This window comes from Megascapheus bottae, chromosome 30 (genome assembly GCF_031878675.1).
Source record: "Megascapheus bottae isolate mThoBot1 chromosome 30, mThoBot2.hap1, whole genome shotgun sequence".
In the NCBI taxonomy this organism is placed as follows: Eukaryota; Metazoa; Chordata; class Mammalia; order Rodentia; family Geomyidae; genus Megascapheus; species Megascapheus bottae.
Window position 1 is genome coordinate 7,995,017 of NC_143538.1, and position 23,011 is coordinate 8,018,027.

Below are 23,011 nucleotides of genomic sequence, written 5' to 3' on the forward strand. Positions count from 1 at the left end.
GGCTCAGGGGTCCCCGCGCCTCTCCGCCGGCCGGGGACCTGTCGTCCCCGCATGCTGCCCGCGCACCCCGGCCTTGGGTCCCTTGTGCGGGTGTCCACGGGCGGGGACCGCAGGCCAGGGTGGACCCTGGGGCCAGGGTGAGGGCCCCTGAGCCCCTCTGGCTCTGGGGATCCCCACACCCCAAGGAGAAAGCAAAGGGCCCAGGCTCTCCATGCGTGGGGTGAATGGACACGTCCTCCAGGCCACAATCCTGGGTGTGATTCTTTAAAAAGGCCTAATGTGTTACTTGGATTTGAAAAGTGAACGAGAGAGAGAGAGAGAGAGAGAGAGAGAGAGAGAGAGAGAGAGAGAGAGAGAGAGAGAGAGAGAGAGAGAGAGAGGGAGGGAGGGAGGGAGGGAGGGAGGGAGGGAGGGAGGGAGGGAGGGAGGGAGGGAGGGAGGGAGGGAGGGAGGGAGGGAGGGAGGGAGGGAGGGAGAGAGAGAGAGAGAGAGAGAGAGAGAGAGAGAGAGAGAGAGAGAGAGAGAGAGAGAGAGAGAGAGAGAGAGAGAGAGAGAGACACTGAAAGCACATTCCAGCCACTTGTTTCCCAGTGAAAGTTCCTGGCTTGGACATTCCAGGAGGTAGCAAAAAGCCCAGTCCAGCCTGGCTGGCTTGGCCATTTGGGGAAACTCTTCTCCTCCCTCCCCACCTTCCTCCCCTCGCCCTGGGACTGGCCCCAGGCCCCACGGAGCCTCCCATGGCTTCTATCCTGCAGGCTGTCCGCTGTCCCTCAGGAGTCCCTGGACACAGAAACGCTCCTAAAACAGAGGCTTCCTCCTGGGCCATGGCTCTGCCATTCCCCGATGGCACCAGAGGGAGGCACTGTTTCCCTGAGGCTCCTTCAGCTGGTTTTGGGGTGTCCAAGTCTTCTGGTTTCTTGAGTCTTTCCTCTCCCGGTGTCCTAGATAAGGTGGTGAACTTTGAAATTTCTGGGAAGCCCTCATCTGTCACTGCTGGAATGTAGGGGAGAGGGTAAGGGAAAGGGGGACACAGTCCCTCAAGCTCTGTGATGCTAGGTTAATGAAGCCACTCCAGAGCCCCTCAATTTCTGGCTTCCTGCCCTCAGGTCTGGACTCATGGCTACTAGCGGAGGCTCCTGAAAACAGCCAAGCAGATGGGTTTTTCCTGGCTGGATGCTGAGCCCCCAGCGGTTAGACTCGAATTGAGCAGGGCCCCGGTGTGTTCTGAAATTCTGGAAGCAGCAACTCCCATGCCTAGATTTGTTCTGCAGTCCTGGGTGGGTTAACCTCAGGTGACTTTGCCAGAGCTTAAACAACAACAACAACTAATAATAATAATAATAATAATAATAATAATAATTCCACAGTGAGTATGATGGCTCACACCTGTCATCCTTGCTACTTAAAGTGTGGTCTGAGGATCTAGGTTCCAAGCCAGCATGGACAGAAAAACAAAACAACCCCCCCAAAAAAACCCCACCCTGTGACTTTATCTTCAATTAAGCAGCAAAAAAGCCACAAGTAGAGATGTGGATCAAATGTTAGAGTGCTAGATTGAGGGGAAAAAACAGGAAAAAGAAGGAAGAGCACGAGGTCCTAAATTCAAGTCCCAGTATCCGCACAAAACCACCACCACCATCGCCAAAGCCCTCGACAATGACAGAGGACATGGTGATCGCTGAAGCATTGCGGGGCGAGATGGAGGAGGGAAACCGGGCAGAGGTTTAGAAACGGTTCCTCCTAGGAGTTCAACACGGATAGCTGTCCCTTTACTAGTCACCAAGTCAAGAGCTCAGGCTGCCTCTGCACCCTCATGACGGAGGCATGGGGCTGACACACACAAGGGCACCTGTGGCGTCTCCTCTGGTGGACCCTGTGACTCTGGGAGCTGAGGATCAGAGGGAGACCGAGTCCCACAAGGTACAGCAGGAGGTCGGGGGGAACCTGATTGGCGCTTGTCCAGACCAGCAGGCACTCCCTGAGTTCTGCTCAGCTTGGGGCTTGGTCAGCATAAAGGCACGGTGCTTTGCCCCATTTTACAGAGGAGTAAATAGAGGCATGTGGCTACATGTCCCACATGCTTGGAGATGCTGAGGACAGACTCCCTGAGAGCCAGAGGCACAGGCTATGGGAAAGGGGGTTCACTGCGTTTCTGGGTCCCCTCATTCATCCTGGGAGCACCCGTGTCTCAAGGTACTCCCCTGTCACTGGAGTACATAAGTGGGAGATCACAGAGGATGAAGGAATGTGTGTGGCAGCCCCAGGGATTGAACTCAGGGTCTTGAGTATTGTCCCTTATTAGCGTTTCCAACCAAGGCTGGCGCTTTACCACTTGAGCCAAGGCTCCACTTCCAGCTTTTTGGTAGTTAATAGGAGATACAAGTCACATGGCCTTTCCAGCCCAGACCCCAACCTCTTGGGTAGCCAGATGACAGGTATGAGTCATTGGTCCCCGGCTAGAACTCCTTTTTGCTCACTGAGTGAGAGGGGTGTCCCCCCTCCTCCGAGCACTGGAGGTTCATGGGGTCCCCGATTCTTCTGACTGCATCCTCCCCTCATTCCAGCTGTGTGCTCTGGGGTAGGAGCTCTCTAAGGCTGGGTTTTCTTTTCTGTACTCTCCTTCACACTTTACAATATTTGGGGAAGCTGACATACCTGGAAAGTGTTGCACACGGCCAGTTCTTAATTTTCCTCTTCCTCCTGAAGTCTGGGTCCTTGCAGCAGGAAGTCAGCAAACGTTTACGCTCCTTTCTGATTTGTGGGAGCTTCAGTAGCCAAAGACTCCTCTGTTGCCTTTCCAGGGCAACTTGTCCCTGTCTTGGGCCTTGAACTCAGGGTCTGAGTGCTGTTCTTGAGCAATTTAGCTCAAGGCTAGTGCTCTCAGACTTTGAGCAAAGCAGGTAAGGAGAGAAGGGCCACCCACAGCTTCCTTCCTGGCTTTCTTTCAGTCCTGATGGTCCTTATTCAATCTTGAGGGAAGATCTTCCACACATGTTAACCTGAAGTAAATTCAATTTAGACCAGGCAGAAACACAGAGAGAACGAATTCTCTAAAATAAACTAGTTGTGGGTCTGGCTTTGGCTAGACCTCACACACAGAACCTGAATGCTCATGGCTTCTGGGACTTTCTCTCCTGAGTCTACCTTCTGGTTAGAAGTAGTAACAAAGCCAGAAAGAACAGAATGGGTAAAGTTGACGCCTGGTGAACTCCTGGATTCCTCTTCTTTCTTGTCAGCACTGAAGGCAGTTGTATGCTTTGTTGAAGCTGTATTTGCCAACTTCTTTTGCAGATGATAGAGTTGTCGCAAGGCATGGCACAGCAAACCTATAATTCAAGCCACTTGGGAGAAGGAAGTAGGAGGCTCACCATTGGAAGCCATCTTGGGAAAAAGTTAATTGAGATCTTCTCCTCCCATCTGAAAAAAGAAAGATATAAAAGCAAAAGATTTGGGATGTGGTGCAAGTGATGGAGTGTGCCAGCAAGAGCTAAGACCTCAGTCCAATCCCCAGTTTCACAAAGGAGAGAAAGAAAGAATAAATAAATAAAGGAAGGAAGGAAGAAGGAAAGAAGGAAAAACAAAAAGCATCTATTCTGAAAAACAGCAAAAGCAAAAAAAGGGGGGGGGCTGAAAAGGACTCTGATGATGGGACATCTGTTTTGCATAAGGTTCTGAGTTTAAACCCCAGTACCACCCCCATCCCCAAATCTTAGGACCATCTCTGATATTCTGATCTTAATAAAAAATATTCTAGCTGGATTTGTAGCCTGTAGTAAAAATTTAAACGAAGAAGAAAGTAATGGTGAGATGGACTAAATGATGGTAGTTTGTTGATTCCATTTTCATCACCTTGGTTGGACAGGCAGATCCTTGTAAGGAAGTGAATCTCTTGACCCCTGAAGCCATACACAACCCCTGACCCCTGTCCCTGTGCTGGCTGGACTGTTAGCTGTGTTAGCTACTAGGGGAAAGTGTCAAACTCAGAGAGTGATCATGACTGTTTTGGTCCCTGGGCCCCCAGATCTCAAAATGACCCAGTAGTGTGGCAGGCTGAATAAATTCTTACCCCCATGGTACCAGTGCATCTAGCCCATAATACTCCACCCACTCAAGGCCACCACCAAATGTTCTCCGAGAGACGAGTTGCTTGCAAACTCCAGCCAGCTTCAGAATCAAAGGATTCTGAGTTGTGAAACAAACTTGAAATTTTTTTCCCCCAGAAGGGGTTGAGTTCAATTTGTTCTAGGAAAAAAAATGGGAAAGCTATTTAAGGGACTACATGAAGGGTCCAGGAAGATTCTTTGACATAAAGTGATTCTCAACAAACAATTGTGCTGAGTTCAGCCTAAATGAATCAGAAACACACATATTACATTTCCTTTGAAATCCACAGGGGGATAAAAATGTCGGGAAAGGGGGCTTTAGCAAGATGCATCTTGCCAAACCCAAATTTGAGTGTGTTAAGGTTTGGCAAATCAGCCTTGAGTTCATCCATCCTGGCCTCACAGTGACAAGACATTTTACCCCCCTGCCCTTCAGCTGAGACCCCTGTCATGAAGCATTAATGATGAAAGAATCTCCCCCTTGGATGTTTGCCACTATTTAAATTCTGGGGTAGAGACAAATGTGTGTGTGTGTGTGTGTGTGTGTGTGTGTGTGTGTGTGTGTAGAACATATTGTTGGTTGGCACTCTCACAAGATTTCCCTAGTCTCATGAGATTTCCTGAGTGCTTTTGTGGTACCTAGGCCTTTGAGTATCACATGTAATTTTTCTTGTAGGGCTCATTGAATTTACTATCACCGGAAGTCTGCAAAGCACATCCTGTCTTATCAAATGTGTGGAATTCATTTATGCATCTATCTAGTTTTTCCCTCTCATATGGTATTTTAAATCCTAAATATCTCTCACCACTTCCAGGGGACCAGATCGAACAACTTATGGCATATTCTAAATTATCATGCTTTTCCTTACTGAGTATGTCTCCAAGTGTTCCATTTTTTATGATGTCATTATATGATATGATATGTTATCTTGTGTTTGTGGTATTTCAATAAGGTATAGTTTATCGATTAGGAGACAATGGATTCGAAATAGTGTGTTTTCTATTGAGGGTAGCAAATAAGCGTGCGTATGCGGAATGGAACTTGGGGTTATAAACATGATGTGGCTTCAATGGGCAGCTTCCAAATTCCATAGGTATTTCAGTGATGAAGAATTCCAGTCCATCTCCGCATCCCCCCTCCCCCCATCAAGTACCATACCAGCCTTTGCACCTGCTCTTAATGTCCAGGAATTCCCCTGCACTTCCCCTATTGGCCACTAGATGTCAGGCGACCAAGTTGAGTAGGAAGTCACTAAAAAGTGTTCAGAGACACAGGTAGCTCCTCCCCCAACTTACAAATACATGGCTGTGTTTTCTAAAAAGCACCATAAAGCACATGCTTTAACTCTAAAGACAAAGATAAATGAAAAGATAAAAGGCAAGACTAAGCATTTAAACACACACACACACACACACACACACACACACACACACACACACACACTATTTTATTTCATTCATTCATTCATACTGGCACCAGTTTTAACTCAGGGTCATATTCTTGCATGATTATCACTCTCTTGGTCTCCATACTAGTTTTCTGCTGTTTAATTTGGAGATGGACGCTCTTAGACTTTTCTTCCCCGGGGTTGACTTTGAACCGTGATCCTCTGGCTCTCAGCCTCCTGAGTAGCTAGAATTATAGGCGTGAGTCAAAAGTACATGGTTTCACTAATATTCTTAGCAAGTCCCCAGATGGAGCTTTAGCTCTGTGGTCAGACAGACATGGCTGTGAGCATAATCTTTGTAAGCCTTTCCTTCCTCTGATGAAATCGGTAGAACAACCTGTCAAACTGATTCTTGAGGAAGCTGACCACAAGTATCACCCAGAGCCCTGTCCTGCCCATCCTTGGCTTTCTGATCCCAAATACCTACCCACTCCTCTTCTTCTTCAACCCCTCCCACAGCAAGACAACCAGGGACCCTCCGACAGAAAGCAGTGTGGCAGAGAGGTAGACCAGAAGAGTTCCTGCTGGAGCCTTTGGCAGCACCCTAAGTCTTCCTAGTTTGGGGTTTCTACTGGCCCAACATGGTCCTGTCTGATTCTTCTAGAGATTTACTTACAATGATTTAGTCCCAAGCTATCTCTTTAGGCACACTATGTAAAGAAGGATCCTCTGAGTCTCCTGATTGATTCATTATGCCTGCTATGGACAGGGGATGAGCCCAACAAACCAGTCTGCTCCTGATGCAATGTGCACAGGACACGGCTGGAATCTTAGCGGGTGTGTCCCATTCCTGGGTCTGAGGTGGAGCTCGGGGTTTAGTGGTTCTGACACCATCTCCCCACCTGTCTTTCTCTGTACTTGGCATCTCCTGGGAGCTTTCTAGTCATGCAGACTCTGAGGCCTGGCCCTAAGCCTGCGGAGACAGAGCTTCAGGAGGCTCAGGTGAGCATCACACTGTGAAAGAAGGGCTTGCCAAGTTCCGGTCTGGCTAACACCAGCCCAACGGGAAGAGGAGTCCTGCTCCGCCTTGTCAATACTATTAGCAAGAGTTGCATTTTCATTGCATTGAATGCAATTACTTTTTTTTTTCTCTTACTGACCTTAAATTCCTAGGCCAGTAATGTGAGGTGTCAGGACACAGTAAAGCTTTGATCTGGTACAGTTGGAGAGCTGAGATGGAACTTGCCAGTCACACTTTAGGGGAAACAGGATGCAGGGTGTTTTCCCAGAACCACTAAAGTGGGACACCAAAAAGACAGATGTGACCAGTGTCCTGACCCAATCTAGATCGGGGATGGATGTCTCAAGGGACCAAATTATTCAAACTACAAACGTCATTTTGATAGTTAACATATTCTCTAATGGAGACTTGGGTGATTTATTAGCAGGCCTGTGGCAAATACATGAAGAGGTTCACATCTGTAATTCCACCTGGCACATAGAGAATTAGAGGATTAAGGTCAGCTCAGGTAAAAAGTGCATATGACCCATCTGAATGATGACAGATGGCTGCACACTGTCTATCATGACTACAAGACACCATTTTCCCCCTCCTGATATGATATAGGATCTTTGGTGTTCATTCTATACATTAATGATTACAGTGGCCATGTGCTGGTGGCTCACACCTGTAAACCTAGCTACTCAGGAGGCTGAGATCTGAGGATCACCATTCAAAGCCAGCACCAAAGTCCATGAGACCCCTTATCTCCAATAAACCACTCAGAAAAGGCTGGAAGTGGCACTGTACCCAAATGGTAAAGCTATACACTTGAGCCAAAAAAGCTCAGGGACGATGCCTAGGCCCTGAGTTCAAACCTCAGGACTGGTGTAAACACACACACACACACACACACACACACACACACACACACACACACACACACAGCCTGGCATCCCTCTGCCTGCTCTTGTGCACAAACAGCCTTCTCCCATCTCTTAAATGATCCAGGAACTTTCTCCCTGCAGACCTCGAGACTGAAGGAACTTCAACCCACAAAACCCAATCTTGTTGTTGGATGGAAAAGTACAGCCTTGTAACAATGGCACTATTGTTATTTTGGTTGGTGACATGAAAATGTTGAAGCTTGACCCTAACACCAGTTGCTATTGAAAGGTACTGCCTTGTACAAAATCACAAAGCAAATCCTAAACTGTCTGTTTATGGTTGAGCACGGTTCTCTTCCTTACGCCATAACTCCCATTGCATTCTTTCTCCTGCCCTACCCTGCACCCTAATGTGGAGGCCAGGGAGGGGGCTGGGCTGGCTGGGAACCCCGTGTGTCCCAAACCAGATTTGGGCAAAGCTGAGCAGATAAAGAGTGGGCAAAGGGAGCATGCATGCTTTGAGAGGAACTGGCCTGGGGAGAAATTCTCCCTTTCTATAGTTGCTCATTTCACCGGGGCCCTGGTGCTTTCAGTGTGCAGAGATTCAGCTGGAAAAACCCATGGGTGAAGACTGAAGGGGATGTGTGAGGACCTGGGATCACCTAGATTATCCTTAGGCAGAAATGCTAACACAACAGGAGGAGAGGAGGTGGGGTCTCATCTTCCTTTTCAGGCTTTGGTAGCTGAAGGGAACAGGTAACAGCCAGATGTGGCCCCCAGAGAGCTTCTACTCCAGCTGTGAGAGGATCCAGCAGGCTGCTACAAGCACCAGGGGCTCATACCTAGAATCGAAGCTGCTCAGATCTGGAGACCAATGGTTTGAGGCCAGGCAGGAGAAGAAGAGTTCTCCAGACTCCATCGCCAATTAACCAGCAAAAAAACAAAACAAAACCAAAAAAAACCTACTAATGCTACTAATGGTTCTAGTCAAAGGCCTCTGCAGCCACACAGTTGCAAGGCAGGCAGGAGTGGTTCACCCCTGTAATCTTCGTTACTGAAGAAGCAGAGATCGAGGGACGGTGGTTCCAGGCCAGCCCAGGAAGGAAAGTTAATAGGACGCTAATCTTCAATAAACTACCAAAAATAAAGCAGGGTTTGGGTGGCATGTCTCAAGAGCAACAGCATAGCAAATGTGGATCCCTGCCCAGATCCTTCCCCAAACCCTCCTCCTTTGCTCTGTATCTTCTCGCAAAAGCCATTCCCCAATCTCTTTGTTCTGATCTTGATCTTGCCATTTAATTCAACACGTGAGGGGGCTGGCGAACAATGCTGGTCAGACAACTGTAAAACATGTTGATTGTTCTCTTCTTTTTCTTTTTCTCTTCTTGGTGCCTTTCAACATTGGGTGCTGCCAAGCTCATTTCAAGGAAAGAAGCTGCATTTCAAGCTTTCTAGGATAGTGAGAATCTTTGTTGTTGTTTGAAGGTTTCCTCCTGTGGTCACCTTTGCAAGGCTTCTCAGGCCCTCAGTGTGTCTTTGCCTGGAGACTGCATCTTCACGTCTCCTGGCTGGAGTCTCCTAGCACATCTGCTGTGGGCTGGGTGCCCAATAACTGTCCATTAATGGCTCTGTCCACAGGCCTCTGCAGCCTCACAGCTGGAATAACAACATACTTCCAGTCTCCTGTCCCTGCTTCTCTTCCCTAGTATCTGTCTCCAGCGCTAGCCAGAGAGCCATCAGAAACGTGGCCAGTGTGACACTTTGTGATATGGCCATCACACAGCCCTGCTCTGCCAACCAGCACAACCCCAAGGATTTTTGTCTCTGGAGCTTTCCATCCTTAGTTTTTTCTTTTTCTTTTTTAGAGGGGGCTGTGAGTGGGAGTAAGAAGTGAGGAAATAGGAGTATCTTCCTTTGGGAATGGAAGAGTATTCACACACAGCCATTACAGATCCAGGCTGTGGATCCTAGCGGGTAAAATGTTTATAATTGCACTTTGGAAGAGCGTGCAATAGAACTTTACATTTGCCTAAAAAGTTTCATGTGAGTTGAGTCAGAGCTAAGATATTCTGGGGTTTGGTTTGCACAGCATCATCATAGAATAGAGATAAATTTTTTTGCAGGGGGAGGAAGGAACATAATAAAATACCTACTACGTGGTTTATTTATTTATTCATTTATTTTTGGTCATGGAGCTTGAACTCTGGGCCTGGGCATTGCTCCTGAGTTCTTCAGCTCAAGGATGCTTCCCTACCCGTTGAGCCACAGCACCACTTCCAGTGGTTTCATTTGATAATGTCCAGGAATGAACTCTTGGCTCCAATGGATTCTTTTGGTTCCTAGGCTCTCTACTCCCCTACCCCAATAAGGATTTTAGTTTTCAGGGTCAGTAAGTTGGCTTGGGTGCAGCTTCAGACCCCAGACCCTAGTCTACGATGGGGGGGGGGCAGGAGGCAGTTGGAGGGTACGTTGTAGTTTTCCAGGGATGTTGACGAGCTGGGAAGGGAGAAAGTATTTTGCTTGCTAAGATGTCAGCATGTCAGCTCACTGTGATCTCTTCCTTCTTGGCAAAAATCCTCCTGTGATAAGGAGGACGTGCTAGCCAGGGACGAGCTCAAGAACCCATCTTCCTGCACCATCTATTTCTATTTCTTCCTCCTCTGCGCCATCTCCAGAGCCTTCTGGAATTGTCGACCTTGGATTGTGTGTGGTTTTTCACATGCAGGTTTCTCCACAGTGAAAAGAAGAAAGGATTATATTTTAGTCACCCTAGAATCTTGGTGGTGGTTTAGAACATTCCAAAATCTTTCAGTGTCTCAGTGAAGGTAACAGAAGCTACACTCAAACCCAACACAGAAGTTTCAAGAGAAATCTCCTGACTCCCTACCCAGTGCTCAGCCCAGCCCTGCAGTCCCACGCAGATCTGCCTTTCATGTCCCTTCCTCCTGACTACATTTTCACCCCAGGCCCTGTGCTGCCACCTTGGGCCTCAGAGTGTGCAGTGGAGAGGGCGAGGTGAACAGGAGGCCTCCAGGAAGGCCGGGGGAGGGGGCAGGAATTCCTCTCACAGGCACTCTGGGAAAACATCAGGCTGGGGTAATGCTCAGGAAGAGGAGGGAGAAGTCCTTATAGGATAAGTGGAGAGTCAAGAAGGCTTAGCCCAGTGCTAGGGAGACATGCAAGCTGTAGGCCATGGATGTGGCTTGCTCGTAGAGTGCTAACCTGGCACTCTAGAATGAGGCTCTGGGTTTGATCCCCAGCCCTGAAGGAAAAAGAAAGGAGAAAAGAAAGAAAGAAGAATAAAAGAGGGAAAGAAGGAGGGTAGGAGGGAGGAAGGAAAGAAGAAAGGAAGGGGACAGGAAAGAAGGAAGAAGGAAGGAAAAATGGAAGAAGAAAAGAAGGAGAGAAGAAAGGGAGGAGAGGGAAAAGAAGGAAAGAAAGAGGGGAAGGAGGAGGAAGGGAGAAAGGAAGGAGGAAATAAGAAGGAAGAAAGAGAAAAGGAAAGAATGGAGGAAAGAAGGAAAGAAAGGGAAAAGAGAAAAGGAAGTGAAGAAAGGAAGTATTGAAGGATGAAAGGAGCAAAGAAGGAAGTAAAAGAAGGGAAAAATGAATGAATGAAGAAAGGAAGAGGGGAAAAAGGAAGGAAGAAGAAAGGAAGGAAAGTACTAAGGAAAGAAGGATGGTAGAAAGATGGCAAGGAGGGAGGGACAGAGGGAAGGGGGAAGGGAGGGAAAGAAGGGGTGGAAGAGAAGGGAATTGGGAGGGGAGGGCAGTGACTCTCAGTCCCTGGTTAACTCTGGGAGGAAAATGACAAAGACAATAGGAGCTATTGTGTCTTCCCCAGGGAAAGTCTGCTTTGCATGATAGGGAGATTTACAGAGGGTCAGCGCCACAACTCCCTGAGTTGGCTATGCTGCTTCCATCCTCATTAAAAATGCCACAGGGCCGGGCTATGCCACGGAGGGGCCAAGCAGAGGAAGTCCTGACAACAATGTGTCTTGGAGTAGAAGCGACCCAGGGAGGGACTGCAGCTTTGATGTGGGGGTCTGGCTCTGATTGGGGTTGACAGCCGGGGGCCCAGCGGTGCAGGGGGAGGTGCTATAAGCCGGGATGGTGTTTTGGGACAGGGGTCGTTTACACCTGGGTCTGATGAAGTTTGATGAGGTTGAACACAGGCTTTTGTTCCCTGGGACAAAGGCCTCCTCCGACCTGAGCCCAGGGGCAGACCTCTGGTGGTGGCACTCTTACCTCCCTGTCACTTCTTGTCACTCTCCTTGTGGACGTTTAATTAGGACAAGGAGATTTCGCAGGCTTATTTCTCACTCCAGCAGCTTCCTAACACTTCATAATGAGGACATTGGGTGGGATGGGGGTGGCGAGGAAGGGGCTGTGGGTAAGGGGAGGATGGTTGAGGGGGGCTGGGAAGGGGCCAGGGGTGCGTGGACTCCATCAGGGGAAGCTCTAAACCACATCACATTCCCCCAGGGAGGGGCTGGGGGAACTGTGGATTGATCTGGGGGAAGGAAAGCAAACAAAAACCAATCTTAACTGGTCTTTGTGTTCTGGGTGGGCCAGACAGTAAATTTCCCCTAAATTCTCCATGGTTCTGGAAAAAGAAAGCAAAGGATCAATTGTTGTTGATGTGGTGACTTTTGGAAAGGGTTCTCCCAGAGGCAGTGACTTAACACCTTCCACTCCTGTAGCTCCCTTGCAAGTTTCTCTCATCTACTGGCTTCCAGTCCGTGGGAACCAGAGGGCTGGGCAGACCTCCAACTGTGTGATGAACCAGGTTCCATCCTTTGCATCCGGGGTCAGTACGTAAGTCAGGTGCTGCAGTAACAAGCGCCCACACAATACAGGGGCTTGAAATATACAGAGGTTAGGCCTCGTTCACGTGTCCACGTTGGTTTGTGTAGCATTTCTGTTCTACAGCACCTTCTCAATCTTGACCCCAACCTGGTGGAAAACCATCTCACTGTCTACTGCACTCATCCCGTGTTTGGTAGAGGTGACAAAAACCAGTGGTGATAGTGTACTGGCTCACAAGGGCCTTTCCTGGAGGTGACACAATTCTGTCTCACTCAGCTTCATTATCTAGGAAAATTACATGTGTGTTCCTAACTTCCAAGGAAGGGAGATGGGCCATTCTGTCTTGTTTGGTTAGTAACCTACGATGTTTGGTTAGTAACAGGAAGAACCATTTGTTTTAGTTATCGATTGCCAGGTGTAACAAATCACAAAATATGGAAGCTTAAAAACATAACTGTTTTTTTTTTTCTTCTTCTTTTTCTTACTCAGGAATCTGGGAGTAGTTTCAGCTAATGTTTCTGGTTCCTCATCTCTAATGAAGTTGTAGTTAAGACATTGACTCAGGGATGCTGGCATGCCAGGCCCTGAATGGACTTAGAACTTCCAAGATGGCATGCCCATGTGTGTGGTTATTGGCAGGAAGCCTCAGTCTCTTATCATGTGGGTCTCTCTCAACTGGGAAGCCTGAGTGTATTCATGATAAAGCAGCAGGTTTTCCCCAGAGTCAGTGATGAGGGAGGGAGAGAGAGAAAGAGAGAGAGGAAGAAGGAGAAAGGGAGAAGATGGGGAAAGAGGGAAGGAGAGGGAAAAGAGGAGAGTAGGGAGAGGAGAAAAGGAAAAGGGGGAGAGAAAGAGGAGAGAGACAGCAGATAGTAGCATTTCATTTATAACCTAATTTGGGTGTTATACAACATTACAATTTGGAAGTAAAGTACCAGCCCAGCCCACACATATGCACAGGAGAAGTCCACCCTGCCTTCTGGAGAGAGAACCTCGAAGGATCTGGACTCTGTCTTGGAGAAGCTCCTCAGGTAACTGCTGAGATCCGCCTGTGTGGCTACAAGTCCAGCTGGCTTTGATTCGGCTAGGCTCTTAGCTGCAGGTAGGGCTTCTCCATCTGGCCCTATCGTTCTCTCACTGAGAGGAGGTAAAAACAAGCTCAGGGCAAAGAGACCAGAAAAACAGAGAGCAGAGATACCCATAGTCTAGGGATCCTGTGAAAGTTCTTCCCAGCCTAACCCACTTGCTCTGTCATTGACAGGCATGGCCTCGGGAGCCAAGACCCTCTCCTGGAAGGACTTAGCTGTCCCTTTGTGCAAGACGTAGACCAACAGTTCAATTCTTTGCTTTCTCCAACCCACGTTGACACACGGGGGCATCAAATTTGTCTATAGGAAAAATGACAAACCACTATATAGGTGATGCTTCAGGGGCCTGGAATATTTGGACCTCTCATCAGAGATGTTAGTCCCTTTGGGGCCAGCCAAGGCCCTGGGGATAAAAAAATCTGCAGGAGGAAGCAGTGGAAAAGGCAGGCCATGAACTGGTGTGGTCATCTCTGGACGGTTCCATGAAGCTCTTAGTGGAAGAGTCTCAATTTAGAGAAGGAAATGAAAGCTTTTACATTTTTAAATGGGTATTTGAACACTGGGTATTTAGAAATGTTCAGTGGTAAACTGTGTGCTTAGCCTGCATAAGACGTTAGAGTATTGGAGATACATTGAGAGTCCAGTGCTCCATTCTCTCTGTCTCTGTCTCTCTGTGTCTTTCTCTTTCTCTCTCTCATTCTCCTTTCTTTCTCTTCTCTCTGTCTCTCCCTCTCTCCTGTCTCTTTCCTTGTCCCTCTCGTTGTCTTCTTCCTAGCCATCATAAGATGAACAGTGTCTTGCTTTTTTTCTTTTTTAAACTTCATATTTCCTGCCATAACGTTCTCATCACAGGTCCGAAGCAATAGGGTCAAACAACCCTGGGTTGAAACGTCTGAAACCATGAGTCAAAAATAACTGTTTCCTGTTTTTGAAGTTATTTGTGTCAGGTGTTTTATCACAACGCTAGGAAGCTGACTAACACCAGCCACAACCACGAGGCCCCCAAAATGTAGAACAAATAAATAAACCATGATCTGTTCACTCCAAAGCCAAGTTCACTGCTGTGGGAATGCCAAGAGGCCACCCAGACTGAGTGCAGAGCAGTGAGAATGGGTCTAAGCCTGAAAGAGAGAAGCCAGAGAGGGTTCATAACCCATCATCCCTGTTCTGAGGAACTAAAGAGCGGACAGAGCCAGGCTGGGGAGATAAATGAAGACAGTGGATTCTTGGGATGGGATACAGACAGAAAGGATCTGCAAGGGGGTGGAAATGGTTTACTTCTTGATGTTCGTGGAGTGACATGGGTATGTACACAGGTGAGAGACATGGAAACCTGTGTAAAGGCTGGGAAGGTGGCTTAGGGGTAAGATGCTTGCCTAGCGTGCCTAAGACCCTGCAGTTGGTCTTCGATAGACAAGAAAGAAACAAATCTGAAAGACACCTATATTTTATTCTCTCTTTCTCTGTGTGTGTGTGTGTGTGTGTGTGTGTGTGTGTGTGTGTGTGCACGCACACATATGAACACACATGTGTGTTCTGGGTCTAGAAAGAAAAACATACTGAAATAATAAATGAGGGTATCCATCAGAGACTCCCATTTCTAATGGATACCCTCAAGCCAGAAGTAGAGCTATGGCTCAGGTGGTAGGGCTCCAGCCTGGAGGGAAAAAGCTAAGTGAGAGAATGAGGTCCTGAGTTCAAGCTTCAGTACTGGCACAACATTCTGTAATTAAAAAACAACACAAATGTCACTTTGTGTTTGTCTCCTGGACCTTGGAGTTACTCCAGGAAGACATAATTGTTTTAGGATTAGATGTCATTTCCGTTGTTGAGTTTTCTCTCTCAGAGGAAGGGTCCCCTGATAGCCCCGTGCCCCTTCTTGCTCCTGAGGAGAGGTCTGCAGCTCTTCTCTGCCTCTCATTCACACAGCAGAAAATAGTTCCAACATTCTGATATTATCTTCTAAGCCCTGAGTTCTCATTATGGTCTAATTACCTTGGCTTTTGGCAGTAGGAAATGAATAGCTAAATTATTGAACTTGATGGAGGAAAAAAAAAGACTCAGGAAACAATTTCCTACGAGTGTTTTCCCCTTGTTTTTCTTTTCTTTTCTTTAAAAGAAATGTCTTTCTTGTTATGGTAAGGGTGATATCCAGAGGGGTTACAGTTACATAAGTCAGATAAAGAGTTCATTTTCAACTTAATGTCTAATGAGGGACTGCTGCATTTGTTCACTTTTTGTCTCACCCTTTCTGGAACCACCCCCCCTTACCCATTCAAAGACAGATACATGGACAAACAAATGGAAATGAAAATAAAAACAGCAACAAAGAAGAAGACCTCTTGTTTTCATCTCCCGGAATTCATTTAGATAAATATGTTTTTATATGATCAGATGCACAGAGTTATTGCCTACCAGTACTTTTGTTAAGTTTCAAAACTGGCTACTCAGTCTCTTGAGGGTCATGAGGTATATTCAAAAATTGCCTCATTACATATTTAAACAAGAAACCCCAAAAGCAACTAATTCAAGCAGTCAATTTGATCTTTCAAATAAATAAAAATAAATGTGTGGATGTAAGCTATAAATACGTTTATATTTTAAAGGGTTTAATTATGTATTTGCTTAAGGATTTTCTGCACAGCAGGGGAAAAATAAGACACACAGGATAGTTCCTTCTGCAAGATATAAATATACAAATAAATAGGAAACACTCAGTTTTTCCTGACAATATGATGAATCCTGGTCAGTGGGATTCCACGATTTTGCTTTTGTTTTTAATTAATACTAATGGGATTTCTGGCGTTGGTTTCTTTTTTAACTAATATTGATTGGACTTGGGAAGGATTATCCGGAAGCTGAAAGTATTTTCTGCTGTCCGTACTGTGAGAAGCAAGGAAAAGCAAGGAGACCTCTCCTCAGAAAATGACAACTGGAATGTCATTTTCCCCCAAATGAATGTACTTATGAGGGATGGGAAATTTTAATTAAACAGAAAATTTCTTTGTGTAGGGCCTTTTATAAACAGTCGTTTTTCTCTCTAACTATATCATTTCTTCGCAGGGGATGAAGAATAGTGGATCCTCAAAGATGTGTCATTGTTCCTGTAAGCTGTATATACTCAGACAGCAGGCCCTGAGAACTAGCTGCCTTGAGAAACCCTGCCTGGCCCTGCTGCCACTCTGTGAAATCTGATCCCACAGAAGAAAAAACCAATAGAGTCAGGAAGATAGATGTGCACACGCCGGGAAACAAAATCTGTATATTTGATTTCAAAGGGAAACTCCCCCTGAACGTCCCTTCTGAGCCTGTGAGACTGGATTGAACGTCGACATACTTTTAATCAAGGAAATCGAACTTGCTTTAAAGTGGAAGCCGCCCCAGTTGCGTCTTAGTAAAGAGATCGGCATAAATGAGGAAAAATACACTAGGTTCTGTGAAATCCAGCACTGTACAGGAAATAATTGATGAGATTGTTATCATTTTAAGGGAAATATTTGCGAAGAGATTCACTGCCCCCATCCCTAGTTTGGAAGTTAAGAAGTATGTGGGATATATCTGTATCTATAACCTTTATTTTACATCTTTCATGTTTTATTTTACTTATTATTTAATTTTACATCTTTAAGGGGTTTCAGTTAAACTTATCAGTGCATCTTAATCAATGTCTCCTTTTCTGTCATTCTCCCCATAGTCCACTTCCCCTCACGTTACCTGGTTCCATTTTCACATGTACACAGCGAATATTATGGCTGCCTGCACCCACCATTTAGCTATCCTTTCATCATCCCCCTTCTCTGAGCCCCAAATCCTGACAACATGTTAAAGGGGATGCTTTTAAAGGTTTAATGAGGCCTGGGCTCTGGGCCACATTTGTGTAAAAGACAGAACTCTGCAGGTAGGTTTTTCTACTCCTGTCAAAGCATAACTGTGCATGAGCAAGAGTTAGCAGCTTTAAAAAAATTTAAAATGATTCAAAATGGCTAGAGCTCAACATCAATGCATTTCTAGGTCTTCTGGAAAAAGAATATTTCTGAGAGTGCCATTTTTTTCCTCAAATAATCATGTGAGACAATGTGAAAACAGCTGGAGTGGTTACTCAGATCTGTGTGTATGTGTGTGTGTGTGTGTGTGTGTGTATGTGTGTGTGTGAATAGGCTAGCTGATCAGTGACTTACATTCAGTGTGGATGTGATCGTGTGGGCATATGTATGAGTGTGTGTGTGTGTGTGTGTGTGTGTGTGTGTGTGTGTGAATAGGCTAGCTGATCAGTGACTTACATTCAGTGTGGATGTGATCGTGTGGGCATATGTATGAGTGTGTGTGTGTGTGTGTGTGTGTGTGTGTGTATTTGTGCCAGCCACACCTTGTATATGCTATCACTGAGCTACCTCCCAGTCCCAGATGGAAGGCATGGAATGAGTGAATGCCCGGAAATCAACACACAGACACAACCACGCATTGGGCAATGGAGGAAAGCTTCGTCTTCATAACTCTCTTAGACAATCAAAAGTGAAGCCTTTGAGCCAGGCACTGGTGACACACACCAGCTCCTCAGGAGAGTAAGAGCCAGAGAATCAATGTTCCGATTCATCCTGGCCAGAAACATCCTTGAAATTCCATGTCCAAAATGATCCAGCGAAAAGCAAGGCTGGAGGCATGGTACAAGTGGAGTGTTCTTCATTAACGAACAAGTCCAAACTGTACCTTTTGTCACACGCCCATAGCTGGATGCAGAGACCAGACCTGAGGCAATAGAGCTAAGACAAAGCACAGGGCCGACCATTCCCTGAGTGGTCCTCTGAGGACAGGTCTGTGTCGCCGTGGAGAGACTGTGGCACAGGTGCCTGATTGCAGAACAAAGATGCTTTTCTCTGTTGGTGTGAGAATGTAGCATCCTCGCTCATTGCAGCTGCATGAGGTTCAGCTGAGATGGTAATATTTGGTTACAGTAAGATCTGTTGTTTCACAGGAAACTCAGCAGAGGTGCCCGTAATTTGATTCATGGAGTAACTGGAGGAACAGAAGGCAGGGATGGGGGAGGTTGGGAAAGCTTGTCCATGTGGTTTGCAGTTTGGCATGGCTACTCAAGCCCTGGACTTAACGATGGGCTCATATTCTGGTGAACTCATTGTCCATGGAAAATAAATAAATACCTTATGTCTGAAATGTCTCCAAGATACCCAACAAGAACAAATGTGATAGGGTGGTATTATCTTCATTAAATGCCCTCAGAGCCCAGATCAGAACGTTAAAGCTGTGGAATACAAGCACTGTTAACATAGATTGCCAGACAGCGGCTCTGCCGTGTGTGTCTGTCCCCGGCTCTCGGGAGAGAGCAGCCTGACAGGTGACACCAGAAAATACTAGGGTTCTCCTGTAGCAGCTGAAGTGCGGCCTTCTGGCCGGATGGCCTGGCATGTAATTATGGCTCTCTACCCACTGAGGTGGATTGTCTACCTGCCTCTGCCTCGATTTCCTCATCTGGAGCAAACAGTGTTGTCTTTGCAATTCCAGTGGAGTTCTCACAAGGCAGCTGGGACCCAGCCAAGGGAAATGATGGAGTTTTGGTGGAGAACCTCAGTAAGCATGGATGCTGCCCCCGCCTTTAACTAGCCTCCATGAAGGGACCAAAATCCACAGCAGGGTTCAACAGAGGTGCTGCACTGAGCAGGTGGCACACAGAGGTCTTGTTTATTTAGCCAGTCCTGGGAATCTTGTGTTTTTCCGGGGTACACACACACACACACACACACACACACACACACACGCACATGCACGCACACACACGCACACGCACACACACCTGCCTGATGCATGACCACAAGCACAAACCGCAAATATATACCAGCAGATGAAATGAACCACAAATGTTATACCGCAGAGAAACCCAGGTGCATACGACACCGAAGCCCACGGAATAAGGTTAATTAGGTTTCATTACCCGTCCGTCTCTGCCCACCGTTCACCTTACTGTACTTTCTCTCAGATGGCAAAGAGGAAAGCTTTTCATTTCACATGACAACAGGGAAAGAATCAGGTTGCTAATTTCTCTGAGATGCATAAAGGTAATGACAGACAGAGGCTGGGAACCGGTGGTGTTCAAGACCTGACTTGAAAGTCACTCTTGGAATAACTCAGCCCTGTGCTAATGAGCTCCAAAGTCCTAATAAAAAAGAGGATGCGGAAGTCAGCTTCCTGTGGCCCACGCCTCTCATCCTAGCTACTTAGGAAGCTGAGATCTGAAGATCACGGCTCAAAGCCAATCAGTGCTTTATTGCTTGGGTCGTCCCAGCTGTTGGTTGAGATAGAGTCCTGCAAACTTCTTTATGCCCAGGCTAACTACTCCCTGATCTCTGCCTCTGGAGTAACTAGGATTACACAGTTGAGCCACTACATCAGAAATGGAAGAGTCCCTTAGGTGTAGCAGGTGAATAGAAGACTTGGGATTGGCTATAAAACATCATGTTGATGGACTCTCACGGGGCATCCATCATCCATGATCTGCCTTCTTCTCCCCTCCATCCTCTGCCCCAGGGAACCGCTCTCCCCTTAATTGGAAGATCTCACCAGAAATTCTAAACCGCCAGTTTCTGAAACCTGATCAGTTTGGAGGTGATGGCTGGAAACTTTCTCTCCCCCTCACTCCCTGCCCTGTCTTTTTTTTTTTTTTTTTGGTGGTACTAGGGTTTGAACTCAGGGCTTCCTGCTTGCTAAGCAAACACTGTAGCACACAAGGCATGCCCTCATTGTTTTGCTTATTGTTTGGTTTTGAGGTAGGTCTGCATGCTTTTGCCTGGGAAGTCCTGGATTCACGATTGTCCTGTTTTGTTGGGAGGAGAGTCAAGTGCATATCACTGATGTCGGGTACTTGCCTGGATGTGTTCTGGGGAATCGTGTGGAAGTTTTCATCTTCTTTGTATTTATGGCTGGTGTTCCTTTTGAACAAATTGAGCCTTGAAGGTTAGAAGCAAAGCTGCAAGGTGTTCATGATGGCCCCAGGATGACAGTGGGAAGGGAAAGAGACTCGGGTGGTAAAGTCAGAAACAGTGGATGAAAGCAAAAGCTAACATGTATGTGTGTATAGCCCCCAACTCTCCCAGCCAGAGTTAAACAAAGCAGACAGGAGAAGGCAAGTCTGGGGAAGTGCTTCAAGTGTCCTCCCCTGATTGTTATCTGCTGCTGATTACCTGGTTTGGAAAGTAAGCTCACACCTCTGAGATCCACATTAATGTTCTCTGCAGAAATCCTAGCCACTAAATCCAACATGGGGGCAGCCACTCAGGCTCCCGGGAGAATTTCACTTTTCCCTTTATCTGGGCTGTCCATCTAGGCTGTCAGCCTTGTCAAATACCTGCAACCTACAGCCTGGAAATCAGAGACTTTGATGTTCTAAAAGACGCTTTATCTGGGGGTCATTTTCACCAATTCTTACTTTATTGTGTCGGATACTCAGAGATTCAAAGAATGAGCGATGGCTTTGTCTACGAAAATCCCAGCAATTTGCAAGCCTTCCTGAGGGATGAAATCTCATAAAGGGACTTTTGAGCTGGAGTCTGTCAGCGGGACTGGGAACTGGCCTGGCATTTGGCTCTCTGATTATTGAAAGCTTCAGTGGGCCAAGAGAAAGGGCCGTGGGCGCGTGGAATTCCTCTTAGCCGGAGCAGATAAACGCTCCACTTATTACTGGCTTAATACTAGACTTTTATTTTTAATTAAAAAGGTAATTTGTGTACCTGGGAGGGAGGTGGTTAGGGGAGGGGAGTGTACACTGTCCAGTAGAGAGCCAGTCTTCCTTCAGTCCCGAATTCCAAGTTGAGTTTCCTTCTGTTATCTAAGTTATATGGGTGTAAATATTTTAGTTTATGAAGTCTGACCCTTCCTCAAATTTCTCTACCAACAAGGAGGGGGCCGTGGAGTCTCTCATCCTCCTGGGCTTTCTGTCAAGTTGGGGAACTGTTGGCAATTCTGGAATAAGAATATGAGCTGGCCTTTGTGTGTTTTTCTTGACTTGGTACTTGCATGTATCTATATCTGTATCTCTATTATCTATAACATATTAGTGACTATGACTTGTCCAAATTAGTCAAGGCTACTTTAGGCACATCACTTCTTGTGTGTACATAAACATTTTGGTTTTCTTTTTTCTTTTCGGGGGTACTGGGGTTGAACTTGCTAGGCCAGCAAGTTCACTCAAACCATGCCTCCATGCTTGTTTTTCACTGATTACTTTTAAGATAGGGTCTCACTTCCGGCCCACTAGGCATTTGAGTCACAATCTCTGCTCTTTAGGCATGTATTCTTTGCTGGGCTTGCAGGCAACAAGTTATCAACTCCAGCTTCCTGGAAACGGGATCCTTCCCCTTCTCTGCTTCCCATGTAGCTGTGATTACAGGCATATGCTATTGCAGACATGGGTCAAGAAAGGGTCTCTTGAACTTTTCTGCTCAGACTTCCCTCTAACTCATCCTCTGGACTCAGAATTCCACCAGATCCTGCCTCATACCTTATCACCAATTCTGGCATGTGTAGGAGAAAGTACTGACTTGGAATAATTTTGTCACTGAAAGCCTCTTATTCTTTGTAGTAATTTTTCAGTTAATTCTCATATATGTGTGTGCACATATGTACATGGGTGGGGTGTGTGTGTGTGTGTGTGTGTGTGTGTGTGTGTGTGTTTTCAAGGAATGCTACTGTAACATCTTCAGATAATGAAAAATGTACTTTCCTGGTTTTATGCATTTTGTTTCTCATGTCTAATTATATTCTCTTCTTCCCGGGAGAAAGGAAGGAAGGAAAGAAAGAAGGAAGGAAGGAAGGAAGGAAGGAAGGAAGGAAGGAAGGAAGGAAGGGGAGGGGAGGGGAGGGGAGGGGAGGGGAAAGGAAGGAAGTTTCCTTGGGAATCACACATGCAGTTGCCTGTTGAGGAAGTTTAGGGGTGTGGGCCACAGGGAAAGGTGTTCGGGTCCTACTCTGGGTGAGAGGCCGAGTCTACATCCCCCAGGAGGAACTGGAGGCCTGGCTGGGACCCCTCTACAGGCCCCTGGAGGCAGCTGTAGGCCTTCCTTCCTTCCCTTCTTTCTTTCTGAGCTAGTACTGGGACTTGAACTCAGTGCACTGTCTTTTAGATTTTTCACTCAAGGCTGGCACACTCTCCCACTTGAGCCACACCTCCACTTCCAGTTTTTTCCTAGTGAATTGAAGAGTCTCTCAAATTTGTTTGCCTGGGCCAGCTCATTTTTTCAGATCTCAGCCTCTTGAGTAGCTAAACTGTCTGTTTTTTATCCTGCAGATCCCTTTTGCTTTCTCCTTCATGGAGGACCTTCTTGTGGAATCTGTACATCCATCCTTCTTGGCTTACTGTTTCCTTTCTTTTTTGAAGAACCCATCCTCAAAAAATTCCATGACAGGAAAGCAATAGAACTTTTCACATGAGAGGAGCCAGGCATACAGTGAATGAGATGTCACTTGTCTCAGAATTTCAACATTTGATGGATAGAATACACTTCATTGTCATAATTAGTTAGACACCATCACTTACTCTTTCTTGTATTTCTGATGGCTTGCTCATCAAATAATGAACATCTACCATGATGTGTTTTTCTTGCCTTCTCCATGACAGTGATGAACATTCTTTTGCTACCTAAAAGTCTTTCATGTGGAACATGGATGCTTTTCAAGCCCCTGGCTTGGATAGTTTTTACGTTGCAAATTCCATCATGAGGCAGCTGTCAAG